The sequence below is a fragment of the Macaca mulatta genome, chromosome 1, assembly GCF_049350105.2.
Source record: "Macaca mulatta isolate MMU2019108-1 chromosome 1, T2T-MMU8v2.0, whole genome shotgun sequence".
NCBI classification, from domain to species: Eukaryota; Metazoa; Chordata; class Mammalia; order Primates; family Cercopithecidae; genus Macaca; species Macaca mulatta.
The window spans coordinates 62,416,184-62,428,317 of NC_133406.1; the positions used below are offsets into that span (position 1 = coordinate 62,416,184).

Below are 12,134 nucleotides of genomic sequence, written 5' to 3' on the forward strand. Positions count from 1 at the left end.
GCTCCTCTGGCAGAAAGTACCTGGAGGCATCAGCTCACGGACCTGGAGCATATCAGCAAGGGTGCAGGTAGGAACAGGGATAAACCGTACCAGATCATCGCCCTGGCACTACTCATGAGAAACTTTCCCAGCCATTCTACTTGGTTGACTTGGCCAGGAAGGAGTTAACACACAACATGTGAGGAGTACACTGAGTAGGGAGCTATGTTCTGGGGTGAACTGTGGGTATCTGGGTCCATTTAATGCACCAAGTCTTCAAATAGTGGCAGCCATCACAGGCTCTCCTGTCTGCTTGTGCCTGCACATGGGGATCTTTCACTTGGTGGCTTCTCCCTAGCAAACATTTTTAGCCCATCCTGGTTTCTCCTCCCTGCCCTCTCTACCGTGGGAAATGCAACCACATTGTCCACGTCAGACCTAATTAGACCAGCAAATCGGTGGCACTCAAGTCATCACAGCACACTCCAAGCACAAGAGGAAATGCTGTGTAGGTTATCCTGTGAGCTGCTTGTGTGTCTGTTTGTGTTTCCTTGGATTATCCATTCTCTGCTCCCTGCCTTCCATCACCTCACTAATGGAGAGGCAGGTTGCAGTCCCCCACAGGCCAGCATTCATCTTCCCAGTCTGACCCTCTCGGAGGCTATTACGCTGCTGTTGCAAGATCGACGAGGGGAGAAAAATGAAAACAGCGCACAGGGAGCAATGGAGGGCAAATGGGACTCTTTTAGAACTGGATCCATTGATACGTCAGGCCAAGGAGAAATGACCACAAGCTCTGAAAAATGGAGAGCTCCCTCAGACAGCAAAGCCAGCGGAGTGGGCTTCCCCGCTGGGCTGCCCACAGGAAGCGGCCAGGCTGGTCGGGGAAGTAGAGTGTTTCTCTGCAGAAGACTGGGCAGCCTAGGTCCTACAAAATGAGGTGAAGGTTACTGAGGTCATTGCTGCCCCTGCCTCAAATAAAAAATTAGAAATCCTCCCCACCCAGCTCTGTTCCTCTCCCCGCAAAGCATTGCAGAAGACAACACTGAAGCCGCCAGCCCTATTATGCATTCATGATTCCAGCTTCAACCAATCCTCTCTGCTGCAATCCCTTTATTCCTCCCCTGCAGCTGCCCCGGCACCTCTGCACAGTCCTTTTTCTGGATCTGCCCCTCACCGTGCTCCCATCTGCACCCCGTCCTCAGAACAGATTGCCTTGCCTGACCTCCTGAGGCCGATGGAGATGGAGATCGTGATGTAACCCCCTTTGCCCTCCATCACTGTGCCTCCCACACCTCTGCGCAGCTCGTTCACTCTCTCTCCCTTCACTCTGACTTAAGGGAAGAGGAATTTTTAAAACCAACCTCATCCCTTCCCACCTCCTCAGGAAACTCACTCCTTTGCTTACCCTCTCTCCACCTTTAAAAATAACAATAAAAACGCCTCTTTCACCTGTGATTCCTTCTAAGCACAGACCCTTCTTGCATAAGCCCCTGTGAGTTAATTTTCAATCCCACAGCTCTTCTCAATCCAACTGCATTTCTGCAGCTTTCAGCCTCGGGGAGCTCCTGATGGGATCGTCTGCCATGCTACCAACTTCCTTCTTGGAACTCCCTCCCCATCTTCTGCGCCTGCCTTGTGCCCATTCTCCTTCTGGAGTCAGTTCTCTGCCATTCGGCAGGCCCATCCTCCACTCCCCATTACGGTCCCTCTTTACAGCCTCATCTGGTCTTTCATTACACTCTGCAGTAGCCTGATGGTCAGCTCTTAAATCCCATTCAGTTCCCTAAAGTGCCAAAGTTCCCCATGAGTCCCTAGAACAGTGTCCTAAATCAGACACGTCACCCTCTCTACCCCAATATTGACCCCACTTCCTCACCAGTTCATCCTCCCCAACAGTCCATTTTGTCTTCCCAGGTGAGGTTCCATTCTCTTTAGGAAGATAATGCTTCAACTCTTCCTTTGAATTGCCCCTAATTTGGATCACAGATGGACACGAAAGAAAAAGACAAAATTTTTAAAAAGAACTGCCCCTAACAACAGAGCGATCACGCGTTCCCTGGGGGTCTGAAGGCACAGTCCCACATGGCCCGCCGAAAGACCAAAACTACTTTAAAGTCTCATTTTTCATTTTTATTTTTTCAGAGACAGGTTCTCCTTCTGTCACCCAGGCTGGTCTTGAACTCCTGGGCTCTAAGTGATCCTCCCACCTCCGCCTTCCAAAGCACTGGGATTACAGGTGTGAACACCCCCATAGCTGGCCTCTAATTGCTTTGGGGGTGAGTCGACATCATTAGTAGTTCCTTGAGGGCAAGGCCCACAGTTTTACCCTTTTTATCTGTCCCTCCTACTTGTGGCCTTAATTGGCCAAAATCATGGGTTCCCCTTAAGGCCACAGGGCACTCTCTGTGAAAGGCCACCCTGGAGACTCCACTTATCTCCAATGTGTCCCTGGAGGCTGGGGTCGGCTCTCTTGTCACCTCACTCTTCAAAGGGACAGTGGGAGTTGCTCAAGCAAGCCCATCTCCTGGGCGCTGTGCCCAGGACAGAGACTAGTCCAACTTGTGGTTCCTTTCCAATCACTTAATCACATTTGGCTCTTCACACCTGAGGTTGAGGACTTCCAACAGCTCCACAAATCCTCTGCAATTAAACCTCCTGAGACCCCCGCTGAGTGAAAATAACTCACTGCTTCCACAAGCTAAAACACCCCAGTAGACTTTTTAGCTTAGCATGGACACTTTCGGAACCCAACCAATTGTTTCTGCAGACTGCATCGGCACAGCCTGACCCAGCACCTGCTGGGAGGGCGGTGGTATGGGAAGAAGCAGGAGTTGGAAGGGTTGCTTTGCATTTTGATAAAATGAGCAAACTGCAAATTAGATGCAAAATACTATGAAAAGATGGCATATATTAATTTGAAACCAAAAGCTCTGGGCATTTTAGGCAATAAAATGCCAGCCCCGTATGTGATCATATTTACTGCCCCAATTTTCCTTTCCTGATATTCTAAGTAAAACGGAAAGTGTACGCTATTGAGAGGGACATATTCCTCTCCTGTGAATGTCTAGGCATAGGAATAAGTTGGTCATGATGCTAGTTATGTAAATATAAATGCCATCTCATCCACATCCTCGCTGGCAAACATTTATTGAGCACCTACTATGTGTAAAACACCATGCTAGGTGTTAAGCAAAGAGCATAAAGTACCCTCATTCAGTTGAGCTCATACAATAAACATCTATTAGGCGCTTATTGCTAAACATTTATTAAGTGCCACTTGCTAGTCATGTGATCCTGGGCCAGTTAGCTTTCTCATTTGCAAAACGAGGTAATGCCAATGTCCTTCAGTGGGTGGATGGTTACATAATTGTGGCATATCCCTATCATGGAATACTACAAAAAAGAACAAACTACTGATATAGGCAACTACTCGATGAACTTCAAGGAAATTATGCTGAATACAAAAAAAGCCACCGGGTACGGTGGCTCAAGCCTGTAATCCCAGCACTTTGGGAGGCTGAGGCAGATGGATCACTTTAGGTCAGGAGTTTGAGACCAGCCTGGCCAACATGATGAAACCCAGTCTCTACTAAAAATACAAAAAATTAGCCAGGCGTGGTGGCCCACACCTGTAATCCCAGCTGCTCGGGAGGCTGAGGCAGGAGAATTGCTTGAACCTGGGAGGCAGAGGTTACAGCGAGCCAAGATCGTGCCGCTGCACTCCAGCCTGGATGCCAGAGTGAAACTCTGTCTCCAAAAAAAAAAAGCCAACAACAAAAAATTACAGACTCAATGTTCCCATTTATATAACAACTGCGAAACAACATAATTATAGAGATGAAGAATAGCTGAGTGGCTGACAGAGTGCGAGATGTGGTAGCATGGCTCTACAGGGGCAGCACAAGGGAGTCCTGTGATGGTGCAGTTACGTAGCTTGATTGTGGTGGATTTACACAAAACCAGGCACACACAAAGGAGTGCATGTGTAACTGGTGAAATTCAGATAAACTCTATGGGTTATACCAATGTCAATTTCCTTTTTTTGACACTACACTGTAATTAGGCAAGATGTTGGTGCTGGGGGATGCTGGATGAAGGGTACTGTGGACTTCCCTGCACATTTCTTTGCATCTCCAGTTAATCTATACTTTTTTTAAAAAAAATTAAAAAACAATTTAAAAATAGGGTGTAAAACATAATCATATGGTTATTCTGAGGATTCAATGAGTTAATATAAAGCACTTAAATAGCATCTAGTACATAGTAAAGCTTCAATATATGTTGTGATTTTATTACTACTACATGCGGGACACTGGGAGTTGCCCATATAAATAGCTCACAGTCTCTGTTTTTGAGGAGTTGCTAATCCAGCAGAAGAGAAAGACCCAGCAAAGAGAGACTTTTAATAGAATGTGCTGAATGTGCTCTGTTCATGGGAGGAGTTCTCAGGGCTTTAGGGAGGGTTTCCTGGAAAAGATGCCACTAGAGCTGAGTAGTGAAGTCTGGTAAGAGTCAGCCAGGAGAGGAGACTATCAAGGGCACCCAGGCAGAAGGAACAGTCCGAGAAAAGCTCAGAGGTGTGAAGCTGCGTGAGATGGCTGAGCAACTGGGGACCACTGGTTTAACTTGGGCATCTGGGAGGCAGTGAGGGGTGGAAGAAGAGGCTGGCAAAGTAGGCAGAAGCCATGCCAGGGAGGGTGTGCATGTCTCAAGAGCTCGCATGTTATCCTCCTGGAGTGTGTGGTGAGGAGCCACTGTCTTCTCTCAGCTTTGATCATCCTCGTTCCTTACTCTGTGGACTCTCTGGGCACTCCTGTTCCAGAGTACGCCATTCCTGGCATGGAATGAATCCCCATAGACCTGTGAAGATCTGAGAAAAGCAAGAGGCCAGTGCTGGCCCCACCAAGCCAACTTCGTCTGCTCCAAACCAAACTGCACATGACATTCTAGACCCACCTTTTTCCCAGTCCCTGTGGGTGGTGGTGGTTGTTTGTGGTGCCACTCCTCCTTCCACTACTGTGGATAATTTGAACTTGCAGCAATCTCTTTTCTATAAAGCACCGATATGCAGCAGTAGAGACAGCATGGAAGGGCTGGGTGCAGTGACTCATGCCTGTAATCCCAGCACTTTGGGAGACTGAGGCGGGCAGATCATTTGAGGTCAGGAGTTCGAGACCAGCCTGGCCAACATGGTGAAACCCGATCTCTACTAAAAATACAAATATTAGCCGGGTGTGGTGGTGCGTGCCTGTGAACCCAGCTAATTGGGAGGCTGAGCTAGGAGAATCACTTGAACCCGGGAGGCGGAGGTTGCAGTGAGCCAAGATCACGCCATTGCACTCCAGCCTGGGTGACAGAGTGAGATTCTGTCTCAAAAAAGGGCAAGGAAGTGGGGCCTGAGTATCAGGCTCAAGTCTAGCTCTTCACTGATCAGCTGTGTGACTGTGGGCAACCACCACTCCTCTCTGGGCTGCAGTTTGCTTCACTGTGAAACAGGTGATCATAATACACACCCCAGCTTCCTCATGGGTGTAGCTCTAAGGAAAAAGAAAAAATCAAACACCATAATATATGTGAAAGAGTTTTGTAGGTTGTAAATAGTTTTTCTTCGTGTTTTTGAGACAGGGTCTCACTCTGTTGCACAGGCTGGAGTGCAGTGGTGCTACCCTAGCTCACTGCAGCCTTGACCTCCAGGGCTTAAGCGCACCTCCTGCCTCAGTCTCCCAAGTAGCTGGAACTACAGGCGCTGGCCACCACACCTGGCTACTTTTTAAATCTTTCGTAGAGATGGGGGGGTCTCACTATGTTGCCCAGGCTGGTCTTGAACTCCTGGCCTCAAGTGATCCTCCCACCTCAGCCTCCTCAGAGTTCTGGGATTACAGGCATGAGCCACTGCACCTGACTGTAAATAGCTTTTCACATGTGAAAGATTAATGCTATTTCTGAAAAATCTATTCGTGTGGAGGAGCCTACATTGGAAACTCAAAGTGAATGACTTTTGAATCTTTGGTTGAGGAAGGACAGGGAAGGGAAGGGAGCAGGAGCATGGTCTTCTGGTCTACCAATGCCACACACAAGGAATAGCTTTCCTTTTGGACTTTTTCATGGATTCTTTTTGTATTTAAAGACTTCTCATGGATGAATTCACTCTCCCAAGATTTTCTGGAAAAGCCAAATCTGTGCCAGGTACCAATGATAACAATAATACAATGGATAGGGTCTCTACCCTCATAGGGTCACAGCCTAGTGGCAGAGATGGACATTTCTCTAATAAGCACCTAACTGTATAATTAGATGTAATTATGTGTGTTATGAAGAAAGCATACAGGACATTGTTTAACTAGGGCCTGGTAAAATTCTGAAGGTATAGGGATGCTTTTTTAAGGAAGGGCTACTTGAGCTGAGATCTGCAGGATAACTAGTATTTAGGGAGCAGAAGTAAGGGATGGGAAGAGTGATTAAGGGCCAGGAAACAGCACATGTGAAGGCCATGAGGCCAAAAGGAGCTCAGCAGTCAAAGAGCTGAAAAAGGCCACGGTGCAGAGTGCAGAGCGTGAGGGAGGGGAGTGAGGATGCTGCAGTGCAGGCACGGGTCAGATACCACAAGAGACCATCCCACTGGTCATCCTAAAGAGCACAGGAATCACTTAAGAGTTATGAGAGTACAACAGAATGTGACTAGGTCAGATTTGTGTCCTTAAAAGGTCATTCCAGCAGCAATTCAGAGACCCAATTACTAAAGCCAGGGAACATTTTTTCGTTCTCAGAAGCATTTCCACTCTTTTTTTTTTTTTTTTTTGACACTTTCTTTTCTCTTGGCTTCTCTGACAATTGGAGATTCAAGAGTGGATACAACCATACCAATGAGAAGATGATTCCACAGCCTGGAGAAGAGGCAAAGTCAGTCTGAACTAGTGTGGAGGCTGTGGAGATGGGGAGGAGTGGAGTGGATGGACCCAGGTGCTTTTTAGGAGGTAGACAGGGCCTGGTGATGGGCCGGATGTAAGCGGTGGAGAAAATGGAAGAGATGACAGTGACTCCCAGTTGATGGCGTGCAGAACTGAGGTTTGAGGTTATGCCATTCACAAAACAGGCAGCACTGGAGGAGGATCAGGCAGCGGGTGAGAAGGCAGTGGGAGATGTAGCAGGAGAATCACGACTCTGGCTTTCAGTATTTTAAGTCTGAGGTTTCTTGAGACATCCAACTTAGTCAACTAGGCAGGTGAATATAAGGATAAGGGGCTCAGAAGAAAAGACACCGACTAGGAAGCTGGGTGTCATCTGCATGTGGATGACAACAGAAGCCATTCATGTGGCTGAGATGGCCCAGGGACAGAGTATCCAATCAGAAGAGAACACCTTGAGCCAGACCATAAGGAACACCAACATTTAAAGATCAAGACAGGAAGGATGAGTCAGCAAAGACGACTCAGGAGTACCAGAGAAGCCAAGAATGTGGGGTCAGAGAAGCCAAGGGAAAAGAAAGTGTCAAAAAAAAAATAGAGTGGAAAATGCTTCTGAGAAGTAAAAAATGTTCCCTTGCTTTAGCAATCTGGAGAGCTGCTTCAGCAGAGTGATGGGGGAGGAAGTCAGACTGAAGCAGGGCTGGGGAAGGAGTGGGTGGTGCAGAGATGGAGAATGCTGCTGCAGCCAACCCTTTCAGACATTTGGCTTGTACAGAGAAGAGAGACAGTGTGGTGGCAGCAAGTGGAGTCGGGCTTCAGGAAGGTTTTTGTTGTTGTTTTGCTTGTTGAAGGCATGAGAAACTTGAGCATGGTGAGAAGGCTGTTTCTGAGAAGGCAGAGGAGAGGATCTAGAACATGGGTGGTGGAAGAACTGGCCTGTGATGGCCATGCTGCGGCCTCTGCAGACACAGGAGGGAAGGAGGAGAGGACTGGCCCAGAGGCAGGTAGTTTGTGGGTTTGGTGGGGACAAGTTGGGGAGTTTTGCCTGGTGACTTCTCTCTCTCTGTGAAGTGGGAGGTGAGGTCCTCAGCTAAGCATGAGGGTGGAGGCGGAGGTTCGGGAAGGAAGGTGTGAAATAGTCATTGTGGAGAGTGAGGGGAGAGAGAACCAGAGGAACGTGGTAGGAACACCAGGCACTTTTGAAGAGCAAGTTGGGTTGGTGATGGTGAGTTTGTAGAAGTAACAATCTGTTTCGTGTGTGTGTGTGTGTGTGTGTGTGTGTGTGTATGTGTGTGTCCCAGCAGGTCCACATTCCTGAATGCAGGTAGAAAGAAGCAGATAGAGCAATTAATCCAGAACTGGGACTTGGTCAAACTGGGACAATAAAAAGACAGAGGCTCAAGAGAGTTCAGGATATTGGCAGGAGGATTCTTAAAAATAATGGACCATGGACTCTACCTGGACTCAGAGAAGGGAAGGCAGTGGAAGGTAATGGATGGTAAAAAGAAAAAAAGCAGAGGTGCCAATGGAGCAAAGGTCCCAAGGAGGTTAAAGGGTGGGGGTGTCATACAACCCTCCCACTGCTAAATTTGACTGACTAAAAAAAAAAGTGGTGATGTGAGAGTCCTTGGACAAGCAAGCTGGGAGACCAAAAGGTGTAGAAGATGGTGACCAGAAAGCTGGGTACTCTGCTAGGTAATTTTCAGGGGATGGCAAAATACAGAGTATGAACTTGCAAGTGAGTGGCTGAGATAGGTGAGCCCCTAAGGGTCTGGGTTAGAAGAAGCTGTCTGCGTCGTCACTAATCTCACCCAGGATGATGGAGAGACACAGACTTGGGAAGGGAGAAGGTCTATGGGCACATGCCAGAGGCTTTCCTGAATGAAGAGGGTGGCTAGTGAGAATAAAGGTGGGTGGGGAGGACGTTGCCTTATTTTGCGAGGTTTGGAGAATAATGGTGTCTCAGAGACATTACATTCTCTTGCACATGAAGTAGGCCCTCCAGGGTGAAAGATCAGGAAAAACAGTGGAAGAAGGAGTCTTGAGGTAGTAGATATAGCACAAAGCCAGAAGTTAGGAGCTTTCTGTCTAGTCCCAAGGGCACTAATATGCTCTGTGATCTCAAGTCCTTCCCCCTCCCCAATGCTTAAGTTTCTCATAGATAAAAATACACTGGGAGAACCGGCTAAGGTAGAGCTTTCCAAGTGGTGTTAGGGAGCAACAAATGGGTACAGGTGTGCTGAGATCACGACCCCTTAGCCCTTGGGTCAGTTGCTCCCTGAGCCATTATCACTGTGTTTGTGTGCTACAACGTGAATGAGGACGGCGAGAAAGCAGTGGGACAGACGCTCTCCAAGGCCCCAGCTATCTCTGACGTTCTGTTTGCACATCTCTGTCGCGCCGTCTTGGAGGAGGCTGCAGGGAGGCTGATAGAAGAACAGACAGACTCCTGCTGCAGGCAGAAGTCCATCTGCTGGCAGAGATAGAAGCCAAGTTTCCTAGCTCCCCCTTGCTCTCCTTCCCTCCCTCCCAGCACTAGTTGAGGGAGCTGTGATCTGCTCAGATGCCCAGGTGAGAGCAGGTGCACCTTGCTCCCCTTCCAGCTGATAGTTGGGTGGTCACCGGCCCCCTCAAGCCTCAGCAGCAGCTTGTGAAAGTGAAGGAGTGACCACCCACTGGTTCCATCAATCATCCACTTCATCCAGCTCTAAAAACAGACTCACCATTTCTGAGAAACTGGGCAGTGTATCTCACTGCACACCACCCAGACAGGGCCTTCACAATGCAGATCTTTCTCTTAGGGCCAGCCACTTCTCAGAAGTCCATGTAAGATCCACCTACATGGTTGACCGAGGGCCACCCCCTCTCTGCTACTAGCCTTCCTAGGGGCCCTCCCTCTCCCTCTGTCAAATGATATATGCTTAGAGAATGCACCAGCAACTTAAATTCACCCTAATCATAAAACACCGGGAAACACCCACTTGGCCCTGTACTTTGCACACAGATGTTCAATAAACATTTACTGAACTAAATGAAGACTATTCTCAAATATTTAAAAAATACCCTACCAAGTCTATCAGAATTATTTAAATTATCCATCACATTATTCCTGTTTATTTGGGTAGATAATTAAAAGATGACTTTTAAAATTCTTTAATATTTATTGGTACCTGCTGTGTGCCAAGCATTTTACAAGCATGAGCCAGTTTCCTTTTCACAACACTGTGAACTGGGTGTGTTAAACCCATTTTATAGATAAGTGAAATGAGGCTCAAAGAGAGACTGAGACATGTCCAAGGTCATAGAGCTGGGAAGCAGAAGTCATAGGATTCTAACCCAGATGGATCCAGCTTTCAAGAGGGTGCTCTTTTCAGCACATCAGGCTGCCTCCCACAAATGCACAACAGATCGCAGCATCAAGAGTGACCTAAAGAGACAGAGGCAGCAAAGTAGTATGCAGGAAGACTGCAGCCACACAGCAAATCTGAGGCTTCCCACTGCCTTGCCCTGGGGAAATCGTTTTGAGGTTGGCTAAGCTTTGCCAAAGAAAAGTGGAGAGGGGACTGGCCCCTGCTCCTCTAGGCCCCTGTGATTGCTAGACTGGTTCTCCCCTCCCTGCTTTCCCCCACTACCCATGTGATCTGGCGTTTCATTTAGGGCTGCCCTGCTTGGTTGTCTGAGTGTGTGAGAGGCCTAGAAGCAGCAAGGATCTGTCCTTGGATACTCTACTCCCACCTCTCTCCCCATAGGACCAAGCGACTCCTGGGCCCAGGTACCCCTTTGTTCTCAGGGCCCAGGAGACAGATAGGAGAGTGGTGGAAAACATGAGTGGTCTGACCTGCCATGTTTGAACGTGGCTGTCACCCCCCATGCCTGCCAGAATCTGCCTGACAGGTGAGCAGCTGTGCACTACATCTGTCTGTCCATCTGTCTCCCTCTCAGGGGCCTGCAGAGAGCCAATACTCCTCAGGGAGGGGAGGCCCTGGACCTGAAGCAGCTCCCTTACTTTGGATGTTACTCAGCAGGGACTAGGAAGGGTGGGGCAGGATAAGTGTGCCTCTGTCCCCATCCAAAACCCGACCCCTGCCCCGCCAACTGCCAAGTCCCCCTCACTGCCTCCCCTCCCCTCCCCTCCTCACTACTCTCCTAGCTCTTCCTGCCAAGCTCTGCAAATTACCACACATGCCAATAAGTCATTAGAAACCAGAACGGCAAATGTGGGGTTGCCATGGAGACCAACACCAGGGAGCTGGCAGCCCTGGGGGCCGGCCGGTGGCTCAGGTGTGCTTCAGGGAGAGCTGGGAAGGTCAAAATGCCTGACAGAGGGTATATGCACTACTAGGGCGCTGATTTTAGGCAACGCTCTGCCTCTGCCTGCTTTTCCTCTCCCTTCCCTCCCACGGCCCTGGGTCCTGCCCACCTGCAGCTTGTTATGGGTGATAAATGCTGCATAGGCTTCACGAGGGCAGGTGCAGCCGGGGCCAGTGGGCTGGGTCCTCTCCCTTCCCAGAGCTGTGTCTCTACCCAGAGCAGGTGGCTGTGAGAAAGCCCACCTGGGGACCAGTTCCAGGACAAATAATACAGACAGATCTGAGCAACTTGGGCTGGCTGCGGATGTTTGGAGAAAGCTGAGGGCAGGGAGGGGCTGAGGTCAGGACTGGAACTCAGAGCTGCTCATCTTCCTGCACCGGTGCTCACGTCGCCTCTGCCCAGTTCTTAGCACAGTGCTTGGGCCTTTATATGCACACGTTTGTTGAACATGTAAAAATATACACATACAATTATTGTAACGGATGAGTTCATGAGAGAATTCACGTAAGCATCTGGGATTTCTGACAAAACAGGAGTGGACCGTGGGTTGCAGTCCCAGCTCATCCACTAACTCAGCGTGACCGCACACAAAACCACTCCTTCCTGGGCCTCGATTTCATTGTCTGGAGAATAAGCAGGTTGCATTTCAGACACAGTGTATTTCAAACCAGGTTCCTTGGAGCCACCAAGTTATGAAGCAATCCCTCCAGGGTGGCTGGGAGGTCAGAAGGAGGCCAACTGGGTTCTGATCCACCACTTGGCTTTTGCCTTGTATTTAGTTTCCTGATGCTGCTGTGAGCAAAGGACCGCAAACTTAGTGGCTAAAAACAACACAGACATATTCTCTTATAGTTCTGGAGGCCAGAAGTCCAAAATGGGTCACCCTGGCTTCAAGCTAGGTGTCGGTAGGGTTGTGTTTCTTTCTGGAGGCTGGAG

At 48.8% G+C, this 12,134-nt stretch overlaps 1 protein-coding gene across 8 annotated transcripts in view; it reads right to left on the reverse strand.

Annotated features, from left to right (window-relative positions):
• LRRN2 (leucine rich repeat neuronal 2) overlaps positions 1-12,134 on the reverse strand; it is a 76,624-nt gene that overhangs the window by 45,483 nt on the left and 19,007 nt on the right. The window contains exon 2 of one of the 8 annotated variants that reach the window (XM_078004309.1): positions 4,703-4,852. The exons of the other annotated variants lie outside the window; for them this stretch is intronic. The gene's annotated coding sequence lies outside the window, so the exon portion shown is untranslated. The remainder of the gene's footprint in view (positions 1-4,702; positions 4,853-12,134) is intronic. 8 annotated transcript variants of the gene reach the window in all.